At 46.7% G+C, this 8,526-nt stretch overlaps 1 long non-coding RNA gene across 1 annotated transcript in view; it reads right to left on the bottom strand.

Annotated features, from left to right (window-relative positions):
- Positions 1–459: 459 nt before the first annotated feature.
- LOC118763248 overlaps positions 460–8,526 on the bottom strand; it is a 21,313-nt gene continuing 13,246 nt past the window's right edge. Inside the window, exon 3 of the long non-coding RNA XR_004998998.1 lies at positions 460–470. This is a non-coding gene — a long non-coding RNA (uncharacterized LOC118763248). The remainder of the gene's footprint in view (positions 471–8,526) is intronic.

Here is an 8,526-nt window from a genome sequence, read left to right as displayed (position 1 = left end):
AGGCTTCCCGTCCACCAAAACTGGTGAACTTGGGAAACATCTGTTTCGCCAACGGAGACCACACCCGTTCACCATCCAGATAGAGCCACAGATGCCTTAACCTCAGCGCATTTCTGCGCATCATTATCCACGGCATCCCTGGTCCACCCTTTAACGGTTTTTGACAACAAATAGAGCGTCTCACAAGTGGTTTCGAGCCCTTCCACAAGAAGTGAAAGAGCTGTCTTTCCAGCTTGGTCAACCACGAATCCGGGCAAGGCACGACGGCAAGGCGGTAGGTGATCACCGATGCGATAAACACATTGGCTACCTCCGCCCTTCCTTTCAGGGATAACCACCGCCAAGACCAGGTCTTGGCTACTGCAGCCACCCTGCTCGATACCTCGCCTCAGTTCTCTATTTGGAGGTCTGATCCGAACCAAACCCCGAGCAACTTAATCGGGCCCTCGTCCAACGTCCCACGACGCTGTCTGGAGGCATCGACTTGCCTCTCCAGGTGCCGAGCTGCAAGCCGACTGACTTTTCACGATTAACTTTTGCTCCTGTCACCGTCTCGTATACCTCTATGGCCTTGCCTACTTTACGTAGGAGGTCAACTTCGGTCACGATGATAGTGATGTCATCCGCGTACGCCGAAACCGACTTTCCACGACCTGGCTGCCTCGGGATGCCACTCAGCTTTCGCAGTAGCGGCTCAATAGCCACTACATACAAAAGCGGGGAGGGTGGGCATCCTTGACGAACCGAGCATTTGACTCTGAACGGCTTAGAAATAAAGCCGTTCACCCGAACTACCGAGTCGACGTTATCGTACATTTCAATGATCCACCCGAGGAAGCCAAGACCCAGACCGAACTGAGCCAGAACGGACACCAGGTAATGATGGTCGACCCTATCGAAGGCTTTTGATTGGTCTAAATGGACCACTGCCCCTCCCTTGCCGGGATCACTATTAATTCCCTCTATAGTGTATCTAATTAGATGGAGATTATCCTGAATGGACCTGCCTAGTACGGCACACGTTTGTGCCTTCCCTATTAGTCCATCCGCGACATGCGCCAATCTGTTCGATAACACTTCGGCCAAAATGTTCAGCTCCGCATTAAGCAGAGTGATGGGCCTAAAATTATCAATGACATACCCCTTGTTTTGGTCCTTCCTGACTAGTGTCACCACTCCCCGACGCACAGATCTGGGAATAAACCCATTCCGTTGCCAGTTCGCGTAGACGTTCGCCAGTAAGTCCCCGAACAAGTCCGGCATACTCTTGTAAAGCTCGTAGGGTAGACAATCCAGTTCCGGCGCCTTACCTGCACCGCAGTTAGCCATGGCCTCTATTACTTTCCCAGGCGTGATCCGCTCCTCACTACACTTCGCGTCCCGCTCTGAGAGGCGCGGAAGCTCGTCGAGGAGGTCCGTTAGGCCCCTCCTCCAATCCGGTCCGCCACTCCCCCCTAAGAGCTGGGCGAAGTGGTCCTGAAAAGCCTCGCACATCTCCTCGGGCTCGTCTATCAACTTACCCTGTTGGTTCGTCAAAGATCGAATTGTAGCATCGTTGCCACGTTGGGCTTCCACCAGTCGGGCCCATCCTGCGGCCTTGATTCCTTCGCTCCCCATTGCAAGTTGTCTAACCCTGACAATGCAACCCATGTGTTTGGCTTCGAAGTGCTGGTTTAAAACCAGCCTCTTGACCTTCACCTGAGCCGCAGTGCCAGTTCGCATTGCTTCCTCTAAGTCCTTAACTAGTGCTGATTCCTTTCTAGCCTCTCTAGCTACTAGATCTATACTATACCTAATAGACTCGTATCTGATGGCTCGCTTGAGGGAATACCACTATTTGTCGTTAATAATGGATCCGGTCATGGCCCTCTGAATCATTAACCTAATCCTGTCACTGTACTCCTTAATCGCCAAAAGGGACGTATTAAATTTCCAGTAACCAGGACCTCTATTCGTCTTATCTATGTCTAGCCTACAGGTGACCATCTTGTGGTCACTGGAGCTGACCATGTGGAGCTGTGGACTCTTAGCTAGTTTTCTATCCACTTTTCTAATTAGTATCCTGTCTATGTATGACTTGGAAGATCCGTCGCTGCTTGACCATGTCCACAATGGAGCGTTCGGATGTTCCAGTCTATATGGATCTACCAGCTCGAAACGTCTTAGTAAATCCTGGAAGCAAGCATTTCCTTCCTATCTGTACGCGAGCCCTCACAGTCTACCCGCGCATCGCAGATTGTGTTGAAGTCTCCTAAAATTACTAAGGGGTGCGATGTACTCAGAAACTTTCCAAGGTTCCGAAAATAATCACTTTGTTCCCCTTGACTGTGGGGTGCGTAAATCGCAACCAGCCTGATTGTCTTACGACTACTGAACGTCAAATCAACGACGACCAGTCTACCTTCTGGATCTGAAAAAATCAACTTTTTCTCAGAAACCCGGTTCTTTTTACACTGGACCAACACACCGCTTCCGCCGGACGAACGGCTTGGAGAGATAATTCCCTCGTAACCGCCGAGCAGCGGGAGCATATCTCTTTGCCCCTTTAATCAGGTTTCTGTGGCAACAACATCTAAATCTCGTGACCTGATGTCATTTAGGAGGCGCCCTTGCTTCCAGTTCGACATCAGGCCACGTACATTTATACACCCTACATATATACGAGACATCACCTACCTTTTAGTTGTTTTTCTTTTCTGTTGGTCATGGGGGGAAGTCCGCTCGTGAAGGTCGAGTCGCGGACCATTAATGTCCCCCGGTCACTCCTCTCTTATAATATTAAAATTCATCCTGTCCATTTTGTAAACATCGACATTTTTGGGGAGTACCCTATGTGTCTGGATTTTGTGTGCCGTTGATATATCGTCTATTTGTTTTGTTAACCTGTCATTTGCTTTGTTTATAGAGACGAATACTGTCTCGATTTCTATTATTTTCTTTTTTGGGGCTTTGTGGGGGTGATGGGGAGGACAGCGGGGAGTATGATGGGGGGAACACGGGGAGTAGTTTGGGAGGGAAGGGAATTGCTCGGCACTGGGGGGTGGGGGTGGTTCGGGTTGGGCTGGGGGTCTTCTCTTTTTTTCTTTTTTTTGTGGTTGGGTGGGGTAGATTTTCCCCCTGTGTGTTTGTTTTCTTTTTGTTTGTACATGGGATGGGTGGGTTTACGTCATCGTTCTTTCTTTTGGGTGTTTTCTTTTGCCTCACCAGCGTGAAGGCATTTTCATCTTCCTTTTGTTTTGTTCCCTCCGTCTCTTTGCTCTTCTTCTGCCCTTCTTTTATCTTCCTCTTTCTTGCGGGTGGGGCATTCCACACGGATGTGGCCCTTTTCGCCACAGTCGTAGCATCTCGGCTTTCGCCCCTCCACCACCACCCGCAAGTTTATTTCCTCGTCGAAATTGATGTTCTCCGGGACCTCTTCCAGAGTTTCTGGGGCCGCCTGTACTGTTATTTGCAGCGTCTAGCCTCTCCAGTTTTCTTTTTGGATCTTAGTGATGTTTATTACATTTATTTTCTTTTCCAGCCCTATTAATAGGGCTGAAAATAACCACTTCAATTCTATTTCTGGGGGAATATCTTCTATCCGTATTTTGGATGTTCTTCGCCCCAGATATGAAGGTAGAAGGATTATGTCGCTGGTTTTGATCGGGGTTAGTGAATGCTTTTTAGCCATTTCTTCCTCTTTGAAGTACACCGCTATTGTGGCGTACTTTTTCCCCCACCTCACGTAGTCTACATCGCGCCATATTGGTTGAAGGCATTTTTCCGCCTGTTCCTTCGACACTTTCTCAATTTTCTTTTCTTTTATAATATATGATTTATATATTATTATTCTTTTTAGAGTACTGTCTTTAATTTCTTGTGGGAGGGTTGCTTTTATATTGTTCCTCTCCCTTGTGAACATAGTTTTATAATTTTCGAAATCGATCTCTTCCATTTTGATTTCTTCAGTTTTTCTTCCAGCGGCGGCTGCGAAGATGTAAGTTTTTGTTTCACTTTTTCCTTTGGAAGGCGAACCTTCACTAACTTTGTCTGTTTTCACAGCTTCACCAGAAAGCGAACCTTCAGCAACTTTGGCTGTTTTCACAGCTTTACCAGAAGGCGGACCTTCAACAACTTTCAATTTGGGCGAGTCTATTACAGTTTCTTTTAAAGACGAACTTTTAACAACTTTCAATGTAGGCGAACCTACTACAGTTTCTCTAGAAGGCGAACCTTCGTCAGATAGTGTTTCAAACATTTTTTCAGACAAAATATTTTCTTTGTTCATTTTCAAAAATTTTTTTTTTGTTTTTTGTGTTATGTTATGCTACAACGCACAGCACTTTCCCCTCCTTACGGAGGGGAATAACAATATTTTTCTGGTTAAACACCAGACGTTCAAAGTTCAAACAGCAATTTTCAACAAAAGTTCAACACTTACAGATTCGTTCTCAAAATATTAAAAAACAGACAGATAAATAACTCACCGCAGTATATCATGTGCCCAAAAGCCAACTGCTTTTTCTTTATTACCCATAAAGGGCTACACAGAGAGGACAAAACAATCACGAATGATTTTTACATTAAAATGCGTTTTGGGGTCGATTAAAAATTGGATGATAATTATACAATTTTCGAATGATGATACAATTACTTGGACAAATTTACAAATGGAGTGGGACGGGTCTACGGACCCCACGATCCCCGCCACGACACATGACCATATGTTTTTTTCTTTTTCTTTTACGGCCTATCTCGTATTTATGAAGGACCTTTTATTCACCACATTTTTCCACCTTTCATCAAACACTTTCTTACTCAGGCCCCTCCTCTCTAGTTCTATTTGTCTTTTCAGGTGGAATTTAAAATATTCCACCAGACTAGAACCAGAGATGAAGTCGCCTGTTATCATTCCTTTCATCCTTGTCTTCCATACTACCTGTTTCGCAGTTGAAACCACAGAGAGAAAACAATTCTTACCTTCTTTCGTTAAGAAATCCGGTGGGCTGATTTTTACAATGGATTCAGTCGATAGCTGTACTCCTCCTCCACTTGACAACAGTTGTTCGGCAAAAACTCACATATCTGCCACCTCCGAACACTGCACGATCGCGTGCAAGACGGTTTCACTGTCTTGCCCACACCTCGGACAGGTCGGGCTGACTTGGCCAACCGTGCCTTGAGAGTTTGTCCCGAACAATTAAGGCTCCTCGGTAACACTGCCAAGCCAAGAACTTCTGAAAATTATCCAGGGTCCTCGGCCCGAATATACGTTGGAACAGACTGGCCAGCTGATTATCGTCGAAACCTAGGGTTTCTTCTAACGTATCATCGCAACCGGCCTCTACAAAACCTCTATAGAAAACAGCGGTAGAACCACTGCCGCAGGCGTTGCCCGAGCGACGGAATAGTCGGAGTGCCTTGCGACACTCCGTATACCATGTATCCAACTTCGATCTGCGATTATACCAGGCTTCCCGTCCACCAAAACTGGTGAACTTGGGAAACATCTGTTTCGCCAGCGGAGACCATACCCGTTCACCATCCAGATGGAGCCACAAATGCCTTAACCTCAGCGCATTTCTGCGCATCATTAGCCTCGGCATCCCTAGTCCACCCTTTAACGGTTTTTGACAACAAATAGAGCGTCTCACGAGTGGTTTCCAGCCCTTCCACAAGAAGTGAAAGAGCTGTCTTTCCAGCTTGGTCAACCACGAATCCGGACAAGGCATGACGGCAAGGCGGTAGGTGATCACCGATGCGATAAACACATTGGCTACCTCCGCCCTACCTTTCAGGGATAACCACTGCCAAGACCAGGTCTTGGCTACTGCAGTGATGTTTACAGCAGTGATGTTTAGCCAGTGTCCAATAGAATGGCAGGTAGGTAGCTTTTGTCCAATGAAAGGTCAGGCAAGTCGCTGGGGGTAGTTGCTTTGTTTTTTCTGGTGATGGCAGATGTATTTCCGGTGTCCGTGCAAGTTACTTCCGGTGACTGTACATAGCTCTCTGCCAGATCTTTTGTACAACAAAAGAGCGACAAATCGTACAGTGATGAGTCAGAGAAAAGAAAATATATATATATATTAACAGATAAAAATGAACTACAAAATGATGAATGAGTCTGTTGGATTTGGGTTGGTCTGCCTGTGGATTGCGTGACAAAAAGTCCCACGGGCAGAGAAACTACCGGTAATAAATAATGTTTGTAATAAATAATGTTTTTCGTGACAATGACAACATGAGCAAATGGTGCAGGAAAGATTAGAAACAAACAATATAGGAATGTTTCGCAAGAAGCATGCTTGTGAAACTCGGTTTTAACGATATTTCACGTATTGTGCCAACTTGGCGGGCCAATGGACACGTCGTCCACTTCTTGTGACTGGAGATGAAACAGGTGGTTTGCTGGGAATGCAAGCTGCTGGAGTTTCTGGCGTAGAAACCGTAATCGTGTCCATGATGGCTTTTTTTAATCTGTCCACACTGACAGAATTCTGTTTACCATTTTGATCGATGACAAAATATTTTGGGTGTGTTTCTAGGACACGGTAAGGGCCAGAATATGGAGGTTGAAGATTAGTGGAGATGGTGTCATTTCTAACAAAAACGTGCGTCCAATCACTAATGTCTGCAGGTACATGTGTGTTCGTGTTTTGTTGGCGGGTGCTCGCAGGGGCAAGGTGAGACATGTATTGACGAAGTCGGTGTACGTATGATCCTGGGTCTGGAACGTCCTGAGGAGAGATGGGAGCAACCATCTGACCAGGTGCCGTACACTAATTCTGCAGGTGTGTGTCCAAATTGTTCCTTAACGGTGGAACGGATGCCAAGAAGGATGAGTGGCAGGTATTCAAACCAATGGGTCTTGTCTGGGTACGCCTTTATTGCAGCTTTCAATTGACGATGGAATCTTTCCACAAGACCATTAGCTTGCGGGTGATAAGCTGTTGTGCGGATGTGTTTACATCCTAACAGACGAGTCAGTTCCCTGAAGAGATGGGAATCAAATTGGCGTCCTCTGTCCGTTGTTATATTCGCTGGGGCGCCATTACGTGATACCCAGTGTAAAACCAAAGTTTTAGCCACCGTTTCCGCTGAGGTATCACTTATAGAAAAACGATCAATGCAGGTGAGCAAGTGAGTGCAGTTCTGTGATGATGGTAAAGGTCCGACGATGTCGATATGCACATGCTGAAAACGTGCATCAGGTTGCGCGAATGTGCCGAGTGGCGTTTTGATGTGTCTGTGGACTTTGGATTTCTGGCAGGCAATGCAGCTCCTGGACCAGTCGCACACGTCATTGTTAATGTTGGTCCACACAAAACGAGCAGAAATGAGTTTCTGTGTAGCCCGGATTCCCGGCTGAGACAAACAGTGTAATTAGTGGAGATGGTGTCATTTCTAACAAAAACGTGCGTCCAATCACTAATGTCTGCAGGTACATGTGTGTTCGTGTTCTGTTGGCGGGTGCTCGCAGGGGCAAGGTGAGACATGTATTGACGAAGTCGGTGTACGTATGATCCTGGGTCTGGAACGTCCTGAGGAGAGATGGGAGCAACCATCTGACCAGGTGCCGTACACTTGTTGTCGATGCATCTGTGGTACGTACGGTCGTTCATGACCAGTAGAAATGTCGCACCAAATTTGTCCCGGAGAAGAACGAATGGGAACTTGCTGAAACTTGAGGGATGGCGAATCTCGGAGTTTGATAAACTCTTCGTCAGTCTCTTGGTCAGCTGCAATTTGATGAAGGTCGATGCCTGAATCCACATGTATTGCATTCAGCTGGATTCGGGACAGAGCGTCAGCTGCTACGTTGTCTGATCCCTTGATATGCCGAATATTGGTTGAATATTGGGAGACAAAGTCCAAGTGGCGAAGTTCTCTCGGTGAATGTCGATCCGGTTTGGTACGGAACGCATAAACTAGTGGTTTATGGTCCGTGTAGATTACGAAATCCGATCCTTCGAGCATGTGACGAAAATGCTTCACTGAAAGGTAGGTTGCCAAGAGTTCACGGCCGAACGTACTATATTTGGTTTTAGTGGGTTGCAACCGCTTAGAAAAGAAGGATAAGGGTTGCCAAACGTCGTCGACATATTGTTGCAAAACGCCTCCAACCCCCATGTCTGATGCGTCCACTAGCAGCGAAAGAGGAGCGCCAGACCTGGGGAAAACGAGCATGGAAGCGTTTGCCAGCATTTCTTTCAGACCGTTGAAAGATGTTAATTCTTCCTCGTTCAACGTTATGTCTTCATTTTTCCGAGTCCGGTTGCGAAGAAGGTCCGTGAGGAGTCGGGCTGCGTCAGCACAATGAGGGATGAAACGCCTATAAAAATGAACCAAACCGAGGAATTCACGTAGTTTCCGAAGTGATGTAGGTGCTGGAAAATTGCGGATAGCGTCTACTTTCTCAGGAAGTGGACGAATACCGTCTTTATCAATCATGTGCCCGAGAAAGGACAGTGAAGGAACGCCGAGAACGCACTTGCTTGGGTTGATGATGATGCCGTACTCGGCCAAACGTTGGAACAGAAGATCCAA

The sequence above is a fragment of the Octopus sinensis genome, linkage group LG4 (genome assembly GCF_006345805.1).
Source record: "Octopus sinensis linkage group LG4, ASM634580v1, whole genome shotgun sequence".
Classification (NCBI taxonomy): Eukaryota; Metazoa; Mollusca; class Cephalopoda; order Octopoda; family Octopodidae; genus Octopus; species Octopus sinensis.
Note: the sequence above shows the minus strand (reverse complement) of the source record. Positions and strands in the feature narration are given on the sequence as shown.